The sequence below is a fragment of the Neovison vison genome, chromosome 1 (assembly GCF_020171115.1).
Source record: "Neovison vison isolate M4711 chromosome 1, ASM_NN_V1, whole genome shotgun sequence".
Classification (NCBI taxonomy): Eukaryota; Metazoa; Chordata; class Mammalia; order Carnivora; family Mustelidae; genus Neogale; species Neogale vison.
The window spans coordinates 297812106-297830257 of NC_058091.1; positions in this window are offsets into that span (position 1 = coordinate 297812106).

The window sequence follows — 18152 nt, forward strand, 5'->3', positions numbered from 1 at the left end:
TATTTTCCTCTACCGATGAGTCCTCTACAGAGCTGCTGGAATGATCTTCCTATGGAATAAAACCCTAATAATGTGGTAGTAATAAAAATAGGAACCACATTGATAGTTCAAATCTGAGTAGAATTCAGCACTATGTTCGCCACATGAATTTTAGCATTTTATTTAAATCCAAAAAACCTATAAATTCACCCACATAGTTCAAGTATGAAAACCAAGACATAGCTGTCAAGCAATTTGTCCAAGGCGAGGCAGTTGTTATGGTGTAGAAGGAGGATTTGAGCCAAGTTCTGCCTTTTCCATTATCTATAATTCAACCATACTTTAATGTCCCTTTCAAACTGAACATTTAAAAATTGTTTTCTCGCTAAGACACTCACCCAATACCCTTCACCATCCTTTTCCCCAAACAGTATTTTGCTCACTCTGCTTGAAATATACGTGCACTTTAAGATGCCTGTTTTGTCTTGTGTGTGTCTTTTTATATCCTGCCTGGTATACCCAGCAAACTACTCCAGATTCTAGGATTCTGATTAAAAGCAGCCTTTTCCGACAAAGCTTCCCTGACAACCAATCTACCTGCAGACCACATGTGTCTTCCTCTTCCTCTGTGTTACTGAAGTAACACATACACCCCTCTGTTAGAGTATCTCTTACATTCTACTTTGGCTATTTTTGCCTACTCCTTTAGAATATGTAATATTTAAAGTCAAAACAAGGACATGCCCTATTTGTTTTTCTATTTAATTACCTATCTGAGTATCTGACACATAAAATGCGTAGCTGATAAATGAATGCATGACTGAAGTAAGTGTGGGAGCAAATGGTGTAAAATTAAGAAAAAAGTCTTGGTTTTTTAAAATACCAGTAATGTAGTGATTAAAATAAAATGTTAATTAATTATTTTTTAGTATATAGGCTAGGAATGTTGATAATAAGAAGTCAGCTAGGCAAAGTGAAATAAAATGTGATTTCTTAATTACATCTGAAAGGCTTTATATTTCCCTGAATTCACAGATTTTGAAAAAAAAAGAGAGAAAAAAACTAATCACTTAAATTGGTTAGACATTCTAGAACTTTTGAAATCCACAGGATAATTATACAAATTTCTACTTAGCTTTATATCTCTGACCCAAGAGTCAAAAAGGAAGAAAAAGGAAAATTTCTAACTTCAGGCAGAAATGAGCATCCCACTAATTACTATGAGTCAATTATATTATATGAGCATGAAATTCTGATAGTAATGAAATACATTATGTATGCCTAATGATTCCAAAAATGGAAATGGATTTGCACAAATACAAGGGCTTCATAGCAGTTATATAAGAAAGTACAAACACAGGTTGTTATCAAACAGAACATCAGCATGTGAAGTCTGACAGCTTCAGTTATTTCTTCATGTGATACAAATTAAAGAACTCTTACATGGAAAAACCACAAGAATTTTTAAATGTGAATATGCATAATGATTTGAGATTATTCAAGCAAATAAATGTCTAATTTCCTTTTAACTCCAAATGATTAGTCAAAACATAAATGCATGGAACAACTAATAATAAAAGAAAGCTCTGTGAGACATTGTCAAGGGTATGCTTTTTTCTCCTTTTCTAAGTTTTAATTAAAAAAGAAAAAAATCCCAGGTTCAGTCTCTGACCTTTTCTTTCAGTATTGCTAGGCTTAAGGATATACCATGTCCTTAATATGCCTCAGTTTTCACATCTGTAATATAAAGATGAGAATTATTTTCAGATCTCAGAGAGCTGACATAAATGTCAAGTATATTAATAATTCTTATTAAAGTACTTTGACACTAGTAAAGAATATTTATATTGCTATTTTTAACATTGTTATTTCTGTTTCTATGATTTTGACCAAAAGAAATGCGATATGATCCCAGAGTATAAAGCAAAGTAGTAGGAGGGGAAAGTGAGGGAAAAAAGAACATTCCATGTATGTTCCTGGAAAATGTATTTTTAAACTTGGACTTAGAAGTATAATCCTTGCTAAAATTTAAGAATGCTATTGTGAAAAGTACACTTGTAGGAAAAAAAAAAATTGAAAGGAGAATAAGTCGTAAATTTCTTAGATTGGCTGATGTAGTCCAAAGATCACTAAATGACTCTGCAGAAAGTTGAAGCTGAAGTGGTACATTTCAGAGGCATCTGATAAAGGATTAAGACTTAGAGAAGGCGTGCAAGCCATTTGTGCTGGAGAAAGTCAATATCTGATTTCAAGCCTTCTTACCAACTTCAGGGACAAGAGAGAGGACTGAGTTTGATGTCCAAGAGAATTCTTGAATAAAACTGAAGAATGGAGGCACTGAGAAACATCTTTCTCTGACATTTTCCTTCAAGCTCTTAAAGCACAGTCTGGTCCAATGTGTTATTCAAATCTCTTGTTTCTTGATCTTCTGCTTAGATTATCTGTCCATGGCTGTGAATGGATTGTTGAAGTCTCCTACTATTAATGCATTATTATCAATAGCTTTCTTTATTTTGGTTGTTAATTGGTTTATATAATTGACTGCTTCCCTGTTGGGGGTATAGATATTTACAGTTGTTAGATGTTCTTGTTGGATAGACCCTTTAAGTATGATATAGTGCCCCTCTACATCTCTCACTACTATCTTTGTTTGAAAATACAGTTTGTCTGATATGAAGTTTGCCATCACAGCTTTTTTGGGGGATGAAGTGTGATGGTAAATTGTTCTCCATTCCCTCATTTTCAATCTGGTGGTGACTTCAGATTCAAAATGAGTCTTTTGCAGACAGCATATGGATTGGTCTTGCTTTTTTATCCAATCTGAAACCCTGTGTCTTTTGATGGGAACGTTCAGCCCATTTACATTGAGAGTAACTATTGAAAGATAAGAATTTAGGACCATTGCATTGTCTGTAAAGTCCCGTTTCTATAGATTGTTAATTTCTGATCTATATTAATCTTGGGGTCTTTCTTCATTTATAGAATCCCTCTTAATATTTCTTGCAGGGCTGGCTTGGTGTACATATTCTTTCAATTTCTGCCTATCCTGGAAACTCTTTATCTCTCCTTCCATTCTGAATGACAGCCTTGCTGGATAAAGTATTCTTGGCTGCATGTTCTTCTCATTTAGTACCTTCAATAGGTCCTGCTAGACATTTCTGGCTTTCCAAGTCTCTGTGGATAGGTCTGATATTATTCTGATGTTCTGCCTCTGTATCTTAGAAATCTCTTCCCTCTAGCTGCTCTCAGGATGGTTTCCTTGGCTCTAAAATTTGCAAGGTTGACTACTATGTGTTAGGGTGTTGAACTATTTTTATTGATTTTGGAAGGGGTCCTCTCTGCCTCAGGCAGGAATGCTTGTTTCCTTCCCTAGATTAGGGAAGTTCTCAGCTATGGTTTGCTCAAATGTACCTTCTATTCCTCACTCTCCACCTCCTCAGGGATCCCAATAATTCTGACATTGGAACATTTTATGGCAGCATTGATCTCTCTATTTTCATTGGCTACTAGCTGCCTATCCCTATTTTCCTCAGCTTCCTTCCTTTCTATCAGCTTAACTTCTGGATTACTGATTTACTCTTCTGCCTCATTTTACCTTGGCTCTTAGAGTATCCAGCTTAGACTGCTTCTCATTCATAGCATTTTTAAGTTTGGCCTGATTAGATCTCATTTCTGCCCTTAGAGATTCTACATTGTCACTAATGCTTTTTCAAGCCTAGCCATTGAATTCATGATTGCTACACTGAATTATACCTCTGACGTCTTGCTTATATCCATATGTATTAGTTCTGTGGTAGAGAACATTGCCTCTGGTTCTTCTCTTTGTTGAGAGTTCCTCCTCCTAGTCCTTCTGTCAATGGATGGCTGAGTGAGTAAACAGAGTCCAAAATATTAACCACAGGCCAAGAAAAATGCATCCTAGAGAAAATTCAAAGTGGTCAGAAGCTACCACAGACATGCAACCAAACCCAAGATTGTAAAGAAATTCATATATATATATATGTATATGAATTACATATATATGTAATATACATATTATAATAATATATATTATAATATTATAATTATAATTATATAATTATATAAAATATAAATTATATAAAATAATTATAATTATAATATTATAATAATATATATTATATATATAATATATAAATATAATATATATATATACACATACATACATATATATATGGTTTTCACTCTATTCAATTTAGCTTGAATATATATATATATATACATACACATACATACATATATATACAAGATAAAATTGAATAGAGTGAAAACCAGGCTAGTAGGGACATAAATCTAAAAAATGTAGATGTGAAAAACTAAAAGATAAAAAGCAGCTTAAAAACATAAGTTGGGAAATAAGAATCTATTTGAAATGGGAGCAGAGTTCAAAAAAAAAAAAAAGAATAAGAAAAGAACAAAAAGAAATGAAGAAATGTAAAATTTTAGCCTGAGTTATAAACAAGTCATGAGGGAATACCTGACGCTCCCTATATTATTTTCCTCTGGCACTGGAGTTTTACAGTCCTGTGGGAAATAAGCTTATCATTAACCTGTTTTTCTAGTATGTCTTCTGGGGGAAGTGCCTGCTTCTCTACTTCTCAGGGGTCTTTGCCTGGGTAGAGTTGCCCCACCCCTTGTCAGGGGGATGGACTTAATGTGAACTAGTTGTTTGGGCTTTTGTTCCCTAGTGGCTTTCAGTGCCTTTTTAAAGAGTCAGGACAAATATGGCCATATGGAAATCTGTGGCCCAGAGCCACAGGGTCCAGTTTCCCTTTTTCCATTAAACTCTCCAGGTCAAACCTCCACCTTTGTGTGTATCAAACTCCACAGACACTCACTATGTTCATGCCCACTGCAACCCCCTACCCTCTGGGAAGTTACAGGGACCCATGAACATCTCTGTGCTTTGTGACTTTGCGATTGCTAGCAGCAGTGGGCTCATGCATGCTCCCTCTTCCGTGGATCCCAGTTCAAGGCTAGGCGTTGCCTGAGTGTCCTTTCATGAGCCACACTGCCCTGAGAGCACCCTGTCGTGGGTGCAAGCTATTCTATATACCCACTAGGAGGTTAAACAACCCAAACCTTCTAGACCTTTTCAGGGTGGTCAGACAGAGGGTGGTCTCCCTACTGACCTGCCCCATGGTTTATGGTTACCAGAGCTGAGAGTCTCCTCTGGGTACACTGACCATAACCAGTCTCCCCAGTCTGCTGTTTGGGCAGTCTATCAGTTCAGGCTCTCCTATTCTCTCTGAGTCTCCTGGATTCCTGAGACCACAATAATGCACCCAGAATTCTGCCCTATTCATCCCCTGTGCTCTTCTCAGAAATGGGTGTCTTTTACTAGAGCATATTTCCAGGGGTCCTGATTTTTTGCTCTGGTCTTATATCACTTTCTGGTGGCCAGCTTATGGAGGCTCACTCTTCCCTCTGTTTATCTTCTGATATTTTCCCTGAGGATTCAAGGTTCTGTACCCCCTACTTTGCAAAAAGTAGTTTTTCTGCTTTTAGAGATAAGATACATCTTCTTACATCTCAGTTTGAATTTGTGTGTGTTCAGAATGGCTTGGTAGATTTCCAGCTAAATTCAAGGGACCAGATGACAGCTTCGCAATATAAGTTAAAGTCTGGAATTGTGATAACTCTAGTTTTTCTTTTCTTTTTCAAGGTTGCTTTGGCTATGTGGGCTCTTTCGTGGTTCCATACACATTTTAGGATTGTTTGTTCTAGCTCTAGTGGTATTTTGATAGGGATCGCATAACATATATACATTGTTTTGTCTAGTATCGACATTTTAACAACATTTGTTCTTCCAATCCATGAGTATGGACTGTCTTTCCATTTCTTTGTGTCATTTTTAATTTCTTTTATCAGTGTATTAGAGTTTTCAGAGTACAGTTTTCAGAGTGAGTCCTTCACCCTTTTGGTTAGATTTATTCCAATGTATCTTATTGTTTTTGGTGTCACTGCTATAGGGATTGATTTTTAACTTCTCTTTTTGTTGCTTCATTTTTGATGTATATAAATGCAACAGGTCCCTATGTTTGTATCCTGCAAATTTACTGCATTTGTTTTATCAATTCTAGCAGTGTTTTCATTGGGTCTTTTGGCTTTCTTAAAAATTTTATTTATTTATTTGACAGAGAGAGATCACAAGTAGGCAGAGAGGTAGGCAGAGAGAGCAGGTAAGCAGGCTCACTACCGAGCAGAGAGCTCACTGCAGGGCTCAATCCCAGGAACCTAAGACCAAGACCTGAGCTAAAGGCAGAGGCTTTAACCCACTGAGCCACCCAGGCACCCCGGAGTTTCTTAGATAGAGAATCATGTCATCTACATACAGTGAAAGTTTGACTTCTTCCTTGCTAATTTGGATGCATTTATTTCTTTTTGTTTTCTGATTGTGAGACTAGGACTTCCAGTTGTATGTTAAATAGCAGTGGTGATGGTGGACAGCCCTGTCTTATTCCCAACTGTAGAAAAAAATTCTGTTTTTTCCCACTGAGGGTTATATTAGTAGTGGGTTTGTTATATATGCTCTTTAATATGTTGAGGTATGTTCCCTCTAAACCTACTTTGTTAGGGATTTTTATTATGAATGAATATTGTACTTTGTCAAGTGCTTTTTCTGTATCTATTAAAATGATCATATGGTTTTTATCCCCTCTTTTACTAATATGGTATATCAAGCTGATTGAATTACAAATATAGAACCTCCCCTTGTAACCCAGGAATAAATCCTATTTGATCTTGGTGAATGATTCTTCTAATGTATTTTGGATTCAGTTTGCTAGTATTTTATTAAGAATTTTTTTTTCATCTATTTTGAATAGGTATACTGTCCTATAGTTCTCTTTTTTTAAGTGAAGTTTTTATTTAGTTTTGGTATAAAGGCAATGCTGGTCTCATAGAATAAATTTGGAAGTTTTCCTTCCTTTTCAATTTTTTGGAGTAGTTTGAGAAGAGTATTAAGTCTTCTTTAAATGTTTGATAAAATTTGCCTGTGAAGCCATCTGGCCCTGGACTTTTGTTTGTTGGGAGATTTTTTTTTTTTTTTTTTTAAATACTGCTTCAATTTCTTTGCTGGTTATTGGTCTTTTCAAGTTCTTGTTTCTTACCTCCTTAGTTTTGGTAATTCATATGTTTCTAAGAATTTATCTATTTCCTCCAAGTCGTCCAATTTGTTGGCACAGAGTTTTTTATAATATTCCCTTACAATTGTTTGCATTTCTGTGGTCTATGTTGTTATTTCTCTCCTTTCACTTGTGAGTTTATTTATTCGGATCCTTTTTTTTTTTTTTTGATACATCTGGCTAGAGGCTTATCAATTAAAAAATGGGCAGAAGACATGAATAGACATTTTTCCAAAGAAGACATGCCAGTGGCCAACAGTCAAATGAAAGGATGTTCAACATCACTCATCACCAGGGAACCACAAATCAAAACTATGATGAGATATCACCTCCCATCTGTCAGTATGGCTAAAATCAACAACACAAGAAATAGCACGTTGTGGCAAGCATGTGGAGAAGTGGAAACTCTCTTGCACTGTTGGTGGGAATGCAAACTGGTGCAGCCACTCTGGAACACAGTATGGAGGTTCCTGAAAAGGTTAAAAATAGAATTACCCGGGGCGCCTGGGTGGCTCAGTGGGTTAAAGCCTCTGCCTTCAGCTCAGGTCATGATCTTAGGGTCCTGGGATTGAGCCCCGCATCGGGCTCTCTGTGAGGCAGGGAGCCTGCTTCCTCCTCTCTCTCTGCCTGCCTCTCTGCCTACTTGTGATCTCTCTGTCTCTGTCAAGTAAATAAATAAAATTAAAAAAAAAAATAGAATTACCCTATGATCCAGGAATTACACTGCTAGGAATGTACTCAAAGAATACAAAAATACTAATTCAAAGGGATATATGCATCCCAATGCTGATAGCAGCATTATCTACAATAGCCAAATTATGGAAACAGCCCAAATATCCATCGACTAATGAATAAATGGATAAAGAAGAGGTGGTTCATGTGGCACACACACACACACACACACGCACACACATATATATATATAAAACTCAGCCATAAAGAAAGTGAAATCTTACCATTTGCAACTACGTGGGTAGAGAGTATATATACTAGAGAGTATTGTGCTAAAAGAAATAAGTCAATCAGAGAGGCGAATACCATATTTTACTCATATGTGGAATTTAAGAAACAAAACGCAATGAGTATAAGGAAAAAAAGAGGCAACTATAGAGGACTAACTCATGATTATCAGAGGGAAGGTCAGTGGGGTGAGGGTGAAATAGGTGATGGAGATTAAGTAATGCATTTATGATGAGCGCCAGGTGCTGAGTCACTAAATTGTACACCTGACACCAATATTACGCTGTATATGAACTAATTGGAATTTGAATAAATTTTAAAAAAAATAAGGGGAGAAATAGCTTGTACTAAATGTAAAAATAAATGAAGTACTGTAAATTACTTATAAGAACATACTATGAAATACAAAGCAAATGTTTTTCTTTTTCTCATTTATGGTCGTTTAAAAAAAAACAAGTGAGTAGAATATTGTTAATGAAATGTTGCCCAGTGGTGGTGAGAAACTTGAAACTAGAGGAACTTTCATATCAATTAGTCATGAACTTCCTGAGAAGTCTTGCTTGATTGGAACAATGGATTTGTCTCACTTTAGGTCTGTACAGTTAGGTAATAGGAATTACTATTTGAGATATTGTATACTGTGCCAATTCCAATACACCAAGAGCAGAGTGGCTGTAAATTTCAGGAAATCTATTCTCTGGCACCATGGGGAAAAGTTACAATAAGGCTGATGAAGGTTAAACAGACCATATATTTCAGTTGAAGCTACAAATCTATAGTAAGCTTCAGCCAATAAAAACAGGTAATGTCTCCAGTTGAAAAGAAAAAAAAAAAATAGAAAAGCCTATTTAGGGCTATTGTAAAATATAAAATCCTTTTAAAAAGTGATGAAATCCTAGCATAATAATTTACTTTCTTTGCATTTATTGTATCTGGATCCCTTTTATTTTGTGTAAATTATTTAATGTTTATGTTGTCTACCTGTAACTCTTTTATTTTTTTTAAGGAAAATAAAGACCCTTTGAAAAATGATTGAACTTAGTGTTTCCTGGGTTTATAACATCTATATCAGTAGTTTGCAAGTAGTGGTCACAAAATATCTCAAGGTCATTAAGTGGCAGCTACTGAAAAATAAGATTACTAAATTCAAAAAAAGGTCAACAGTGCAGAAGAAACCTCCCTTGAATATTCTGGCAATGAAAAGCAAGAGGACTTCCCAAAAAAAAAAAAAAAAAAAAAAAAAAAGGCACTATAGAAAGAACCTGCTACAGAGAAAATACTGATTATCATTAAGTGTTTTTTTCTAAGGTTTTATTTATTTATTTGACAGAGATCGCAAGTAGGCAGAGAGGCAGGCGGGGGGGGGGGAGAAGCAGGCTCCCTGCTGAGCAGAGAACCCAATGTGGGGCTTGATCCCAGGACCCTGAGATCATGACCTGAGCCGAAGGCGAGGCTTTAACCCACTGAGCCACCAAAGTACCCCAATTATCATTAAATTTTAATTAATGGACACATGTAATGTTAAAGTGGGATTAGACTTCCTATTCTATTTGATTCATATATTTTATTCAGGATGTCATCTAACTTCTGCTTTCTCTTAGTTGATTCTTAAATATTTTGATTTATTGTTTGCATTTGAAGGTCATCTTCCAAGTTTTTTTTTACATGTCTTGTGATAGCTTTTGTTGCCACCTCTATTTTCAAGGATGTTTGCATAACAAAATCCTTGAATGATAGAAATCATGTCTTCTTTTGAGGGGAGAGGACAGGTATGTTTCCTGACAAGTCTGATAAAAATGATGTCTCCATCTGGGGCAAATTTTGTTCAGGTTTGGTAGCAACCCCTTCATAAGGTATGGTTTTCTTAATCTTGGAGTTCCTTAGCTATTCCATAAATCCACTGTATGTTCTTTGTACAATTGGCCCACTTCTGGATTACCTCAGTGAGTCTTGGGGGTGGGGAGCAAGAGGAATCCAATGCAAATACAGCATCATGCTGCCTAATTCTGAGTGAATAATACAGGTTTTTATTTTTGACCCAAGGGACTCTGCCTTCTGCTGTTATCTGTGGAGCTGTGTAGATTAACTTCATAGTTCTCTACACTTGTAATGGTATATTCTTTTTGTGAGGAATGGCAAAAAGAGAGCACATGCAGAGTGTATTAATGGCCCTCAAACCCAATGATAAAAAGCAGAAGTAATAACCTCTTGAATGTGACAGGAGAAATAAGTTTATTTTAAATATTTCAAAAATTTGTGAGTAAGAAGAGCCCTTATTTTTAAACAAGTAGTTATTTTGGATAAAATAGCTAATCAAAATATCTCCTTTTGTTGGTGGCAATGCTTGTCAATGGCCAAAGATGCGTAGACCTCTATTTTTGTGATAAGGGGACGAATGTTCTTTATATAGGAGATGTACACTTAAAGTAAATTGCGATCATTTTCAGGGGCTGCTGTAGAATCCGCTATTTCAGATAACATCTTAAAAGCAAAATTTCCCACTTCTCCCTTTTAAGCAACTGGAAAAAGTTTCCATGTTGGCCAAAACTACTATTAAGTATTAGTCATTCACATCTCCTCTGTTCCTAGTCACGTTCATTATGAAGGTGAATATCCAGATCCAGATAAAAGTCTTCTGCCCTGCAGAAGCTCATGATCATTTAGTTGGATGTCAGCTTTAATTCCCTCTTTAGGTGTGGCACACAGTAAAAAATTCCAGCCACATCATATGGTTTCACTCATATGTGGAATGTATGGAATAGCATGGAGGACCACAAAGCAAGGGAGGGAAAACTGAATGAGAAGAAATCAGAGAGGGAGACAAACCATGAGAGACTCTGGACTCTGGGAACCAAACTGAGGGCTACAGAAGGAATGGGGGTGGGAAGATGGGGTTGCCAGGTGATGAGTATTAAGGAGGGCACATGTTGTGATGAGCACTGGGTGCTATAGGCAACTAATGAATCGTTGAATACTACATGAAAACCTAATGATATGCTATATGTTGGCTATACTGAACATAATAAAGAAAATGCAGATGGGATAAAAATAAAATTTCAGCCCCTCCATTTTTTTTAGAGGCTGGTATTGAGTAATCATTCTTATTGGCATGTTTTGGCCATTGAGGAAAGTTCCTCAAGATGATTCTGTATATAATAAATATCAGATAAACTAAAATATTTCATGAATGTTTCTGAGTATTAATTCTGTCTCATTTACCTCCTTTTTTTCTAATTTTCTTATTAAAAATACTGGGGACATTGTATATGAAAGGGTCATATGTGTAATCAAAAATATAGAAATTTTCTTGTAAAGTCTAAATTCACAGTAATTTATGAGGAGCAACAGCTTATGTTTTGTTGTGTATTGTAGTCAGTAGGACCCAGTGATTTTTTTTTTTTTTAAAGATTTTTTATTTACTTATTTGAGAGAGAGAGACAGTGAGAGAGAGCATGAGCGAGGAGAAGGTCAGAGAGCGAAGCAGACTCCCCATGGAGCTGGGAGCCCGATGCGGGACTCGATTCCGGGACTCCAGGATCACGCCCTGAGCCGAAGGCAGTCGTCCAACCAACTGCGCCACCCAGGCGTCCCGGACCCAGTGATTTTAATTTCTTTATATATCACCTTGTTTTGTCTACTCTATGTACAGCATGATTTATATTGAAAGGATCTAGAACACTATGTATACTTCCTTATGATCATGGTTCCCCTTCTTGACTGTCTCTCAAAATTACACAAACAGATGATTGCCCTATAACTCATCTTCACACATTAATCTGATTTTTCCCCATAATCAAAGAAGTCTTCTATTTACCTAAACACAAATATACAAGGCAGTCGACAACTCACTTTTGTACAGTGAAGCTAAGTGAAGATTCTGTGACAGAATTTCTAACTCTTTTTAACTTATCTTGAGTATTTAAAGTTGTTTCTCAACCTTAAATATATTTCTTTCCTCTCCAACCAAAATGAGATAAATGTCAGACTTTGGATTTGATTTAAATTTGCACCAACCTCTTTCATCTCAAATGCACACATCTCATCTGCGACTGCTTATCATTGAGATGACTGAAAGCAATTGCTCTAAGTGCCTAACTCAATATATCTACATCCGTCTGTATAACTTCAGTGCCACACTCACATATATCACCTTGCTCCATGCTTCTGTGATTCTCTGTAGAGACTATAAGTCTCATGAGATGTGCATTTGGCACTGGTTTTGAATCACTGTATTAACCTAACCCCAATGCCTTCTCCTTACAAGACTGGATGAAGAAATTATGGTCAAGGGTCAAAATTGAAGACTCAGGAAAAGAATAATGAAATATGGAGTATTTGTTATGGGAATGAAAGCTAATATACATTTTGAAAAAAAAATAACTTTTGAGCAGTTTATTCCCTTAACTATTAAGATATTTTTTTCCTTGTCCACTAATCAACTTTTTTGTTCTTCAACCACAACAGGTCTAATATAATTTACACACTTAACTTTTATCTATGAAAATAGAAGATGGAGAAAATGAAAAAAAATAATGATCAAAATCCTCTTAGAATAATTTCAATTTTAATATGTGAAATTTAATTTTGAATGCCTAAAATAGTTTTTACCTTAACAGTATTACGAATTAACATTGCCATAGTAAACTGGGAGTGTTTCTGTCTAATGTGACCATATCAAATTTAAACTTGTCAAATTTCTCCCTATCCATAAAAATTTCATAATACACTGAGTGGTCTACAGAATAATTATAGATTTTGATTCAAACTAGAAATAAGAAAAATAGGTTCTTTTAAAAAAGTGTTTATCTTTTTTCCTCAGTAAATTCCAGTACTCTATGAAAAGGTTGCCTAATAGCTAGAAAAGACTATACAAACTAATGTCATACTTGTTGTTTTAACAAGAATTAGATTAGCTTAATATCCATTGCAGCAAACCAAATACTAGGTAATTTCAAAGTAGGAGAGTTCTTTCATTTTTTTTTTTTAAAAGATTTTATTTATTTATTTGACAGAGAGAGATCACAAGTAGGCAGAGAGGCAGGAAGAGAGAGAGAGGGAAGCAGGCTCCCTGCTGAGCAGAGAGCCCGATGCGGGACTCGATCCCAGGACCCTGAGATCATGACCTGAGCCAAAGGCAGCTGCTTAACCCACTGAGCCACCCAGGCGCCCCAGGAGAGTTCTTTCATAAGTTTCACTCTTTAAAATTACTTTTATATGACTGAATTGAGTGTAAACATATGTCCCTAAATCTTCCAAGGAAGGTAGCATTTACTGTATTGTTGAACTATTTCCAAACATGATCTATCACCAAACTATCATTAAGCCATATTCTGGTACACTTCTTCATTAAATGTAACAATATGTTTTACCCTCAAGTGCAGGCCCAAGACTGCACTTATGCCCAAGTGGTATAAGAGGAGGAGGGCAATCCAGTGACTCTATGCAAGTCTAGGAGCAGTTCTGCCTTGTACTCCCTCTAGTACCCCACTCCTTGAGTTCAGGAGAGGCCAAAGTATGAGCCTTTAGTCCTAATTTGGAGATTAGTGTGGATCTGCAAGTTCCTGCCAGATATGGTTAGGACAACTTCAATTCACAAGCAGTGAACTTGCTTCTGTACTCCTTTCTTCCAGCCATGCAATGTTTTCATCAGTAACATTCACAGAAGTTATTCTCAAGTCACCTGTTTGGTTAAGACTCTGCTTCTTAATCTTAAATTAATTGACCTGCAACAGCCCTAAAGGAAATGATGTTCTGAGCAGAACCATGATTTAAGTAGAACTATACCTTAGGAAGTAGTGCTTGTGATGGACTGAAGAGAATAAAGAAAGACTAGAGGAGTGAATGAAACTATTATAGGAGTCCAGGTAAGAAAAGAAGAGGCATCTGAACACATAAATTGATGGGAAAATGCAGAGGAAAGGATTCTTTGAGAGGACACGGACTTCTTTAGGGTTTGCTATGGAGTAAAGAATGTGCCAGAAAGATACACTGCTTTTAAATCAGTATGTACATAATAATAATACTTTAAAATTATAAAGCATTAATTGATATAACTAAAAAGAAAATAATCTGATCCATGATAATAACAGGAGACATTAAATCACTTTAACTTGTAGCTCCAGCAGAAAAAAATAATCAGTAATAACATAGATTTTCACAATACAGATAATAAACTTGAGCGCATTTTAGATGTAAAACATTGTACCCGGGCGCCTGGGTGGCTCAGTGGGTTAAGCCACTGCCTTCGGCTCAGGTCATGATCTCAGGGTCCTGGGATCGAGTCCCGCATCGGGCTCTCTGCTCAGCAGGGAGCCTGCTTCCTCCTCTCTCTCTCTGCCTGCCTCTCTGCCTACTTGTAATCTCTCTCTGTCAAATAAATAAATAAAATCTTTAAAAAAAAAACAAAAAAAAAACATTGTACCCAACATCAACAGAATGTACATTATTTTCATGTAAAAGTGAAATATTTCCCCAAATTGATCATATGATACATTATTATACATTTGTGTTTGATATTCAATATATTTCAAAGATGTAAAATCACTTAGAAGATGTTCTTTAATCACTGTGGATTTAATAATTACTAGATATTTTCTGTTTGAAAATGAAGTTTTGGACCAAAGAAGGAATCATAAAGAAACTGAAAATAATTTGAACTGCCCAATCAGAAAGAAATGACAAGGGATGTAGGTAAAGTAGTGTTTAAGTAGAAGCTAATAGTCATAAATGCCTATATTAAAAAAAAGAGAAAGACTAAAATCCAATGATTAAATATTCTTTTATAAAAGTAGAAAAAAATAAATCAAACTGAAAGTAGAAAGAAAAAATTAAAAATAATCAAATAACCTATATACATATACATGTATATATACTGTATGTATATATACTGTATATATATATATATATTTGCCATAGTAAATGGCAAATATTTCATGAATGTTTCTGAGTATCATGTAAATAATTACAGTATACATACTACATGTATATATACTGTATATATGTATATACACACATATATACATATATATATACAGATATATAGTAGAGAAAAGTCAAAATCAAAAATCTATTCTTTGAAAAAATTTAAGAACTTGATAAATCTCACATATTGCTGTCAGCTCAGTCTACTAAAGCTGAGCCTAGTTTTTCAAAAATTCTATTTTTAGTGTAATATTTGTATATGTACTCCACTGTATACATATAGTTAGTATTCATATTCAATTGAAACCCATAGTATTAATTTTCTGGCTATGTCTGTTTTGTCTTTTGAAGTGATATTTGCCTCCAGAATAAAAGCAAGCACAACCATTAAGAGCATCATAATATGAAGTTCTTATACACTCTCATACTACGGAGCACAGCTTTTTATTAGATAAGCAAAATAAAGACACTTTAGTGCTAAAAACAAATCCAAGTATGAAAGATTATTTGATGTAGGTAAAATATTGGGCAAAAAATGAGAGAAAAGACTTCCAATTTTAAAGTAGTTTATTCTTAAAAGGCAGCACTTTTACCTTTGAAATCTTTATTCATCTCATAGTGCTGATATGGACATACACCTTCAAATAATGTTTATTAATTTTTTTCGCCCTGTTGGATTTAACATGTTAAATATTAATTTGGTAAAATATTATTTGAGGGTATATATTTATACCATCACTGTGAGATAAATAAAAACTCCTAAAAAAAAAAAAAAAGTACTTCTTTAAAACAAGTACTTCTTTAAAACAAGGGCCAACATGTGGCCCTTGACATGGAACTATTGTTTATAAGTCCAACCATCCAGAAAAAAAAAAGCCCACAGAAGCCATGAAAGAACTGCTCTCTGAACTTGTACAGGGATGTAAGCTGTATGTACAATGGAATTCATGGAAATGCTCTGCTCAACTCTCATGTTGGAGAATCCTAAGTGACCGCTAACCCTGTTTCCCTAACTCTGTTTGGGGCCATGGCCACATTTCCTGGAGAGTCCATGGCCAACAATGACAAGAATGTTAAGTTTAGTCTATTAGAAGGAGAAGCAGGGTAACTTCAATCAGCAACCTTGGTGGGGAACTAATAGTCCATCAATGTTTGCCAGTAAGTCTTACCCCAAAATGATGGTAGATATATTTTACAAATTGAAGCAAGGTCTATGGAGGTTAGGCTTTTATCTTTCCTCAGATTGACAGGGGGATTATCTACCTTCCTTCATGATCACATTTCAAAGTGATGGCTCCTAGGTCCTGGAGAAGCACAGGCTTAGCTTGTAAAACGGGCAGAAGGCTATTAAAAAGATTTACATCTCAAAAGAGCAAACAAAGAAATTACAAAGACTTGTTTTCTAAGGAAAAGGGAGGAAAAGGACCTCTCTCTTTTTTTTTTTTTTTAAGATTTTTTTATTTATTCATTTGTCAGACAGAGATCAGGAGTAGGCAGAGAGGCAGGCAGAGAGAGAGAGAGTGGGAAGCAGGCTCCCCGCTGAGCAGGACGCTGGATCCAGGACCCTGGGATCATGACCTGAGCCCGAAGGCAGAGGCTTTAACCCACTGAGCCACCCAGGCACCCCAGGACCTCTATTTTTAAGAGGTTTTGTGAGGGTCTTGACAGTCTACAGGAAATGGGGCCATGACCTGAATATAATTGTGACAACAGAGGAGGATCAGGGACCTAGAGGCTAGTCTAAAGTTTAGTACAACTGAGAGGAATGTCAAGGGCATTTTGTTTACCTCCCAGGACTTGTCTCCCCTTCTCCTGCTCCCTCTCTCATCCCTTGTGTATGTACATCCCATGTTGAATTCTTTTCAGTGGACCTAAATCAACACAGCACAGTACTACATGCAACTCTAAGTAGTTTACTTAAAATAATATCTGCCATGCGCAATATAAGAATATCAGAGAGCTTGCTGACACATAAATACCTCTTTTGAATTTAAAAAAAAAATTAAAAAATGCTCCAGACTGACACAGTTAAAGCTCCAAAGACTGAGCTTGTTGGACACAGGGTACCAGATTTCAGTGCCCGCAGAGTCCCATGATCATGGATTCCGTGGTTAGGAAAAAAGTCATTAGCTTTCGCTCTTATGGTTCTGTGTTGTCACTAATTCACATCACTGTCTGGTCTTGTCAATTGCAGTGCTCTTATCTTCCAACTTGATTCTTCTTATCTTCCGAATAAACACCCCCCCTACACACAGCTCTCACATGGGCATAAACATCCTCTTTTAACATCATCACTGTACATACTTCTTTAAAGTTTTATTAGACTTAAACAAAGGTGATTCTAAAGATACAGTACATATAATAATTGTATGTACTGTAAAGGATAGATATTATATATACTTTGTTGATTATATATTACCATGTGAGTAATATAGGTATGAAAAATGATAACTTCTCTCAATATTTATATCATTTTGTAGATTTTATTTTTAAGAACTTCATTTAACCTACCATGATATTAATAATGACTTACATTAACTGCTAAACCTTTAGTTAATCACTGGTATGCTTTGAATTATTTGAATATATTGGGCATGAATAATTAATTTTTTCAGTTCTCATTTTAATATTTTTCATTACGGAGCCTGCAGAAATTCTCCACCTTCACCCATGACACACATTCACACACACACATGCACGCACACACACACAGGAGTAAAGATATTTCTATCATACTTTCTTTTCCCTCTCACTGTTTTATGTAGTGTTAGAGGAAACTTGAAGTTACTCCTTTTATTTGGGACCTATGATAGGCTAGTAAGTAGCCTCGAAATCTCACATGTCATCTCATATACGTCATCTCAGTTATTTTTTCTAATGATATTAACACACATTGTGTGATTAGCATTGCCATTCATAGTTGTAAAGAGATTTAAATCTAAATCTGGGAAGAAAAAAATATTTAGGTTCTTCACAGGAAAACTGTAGAGCCAGGAATTAAGGTCAGGCCTATGAGACTGCAAAGTCCGTGGCTTTCCACTCTACTACCTATCTCCATTTTCATTATACTATTAAAGTCATCAACCAATGAACGCATATAAACTTAGCAGTATATAGTACAGTGACATGTTTATATATTTTATTAGC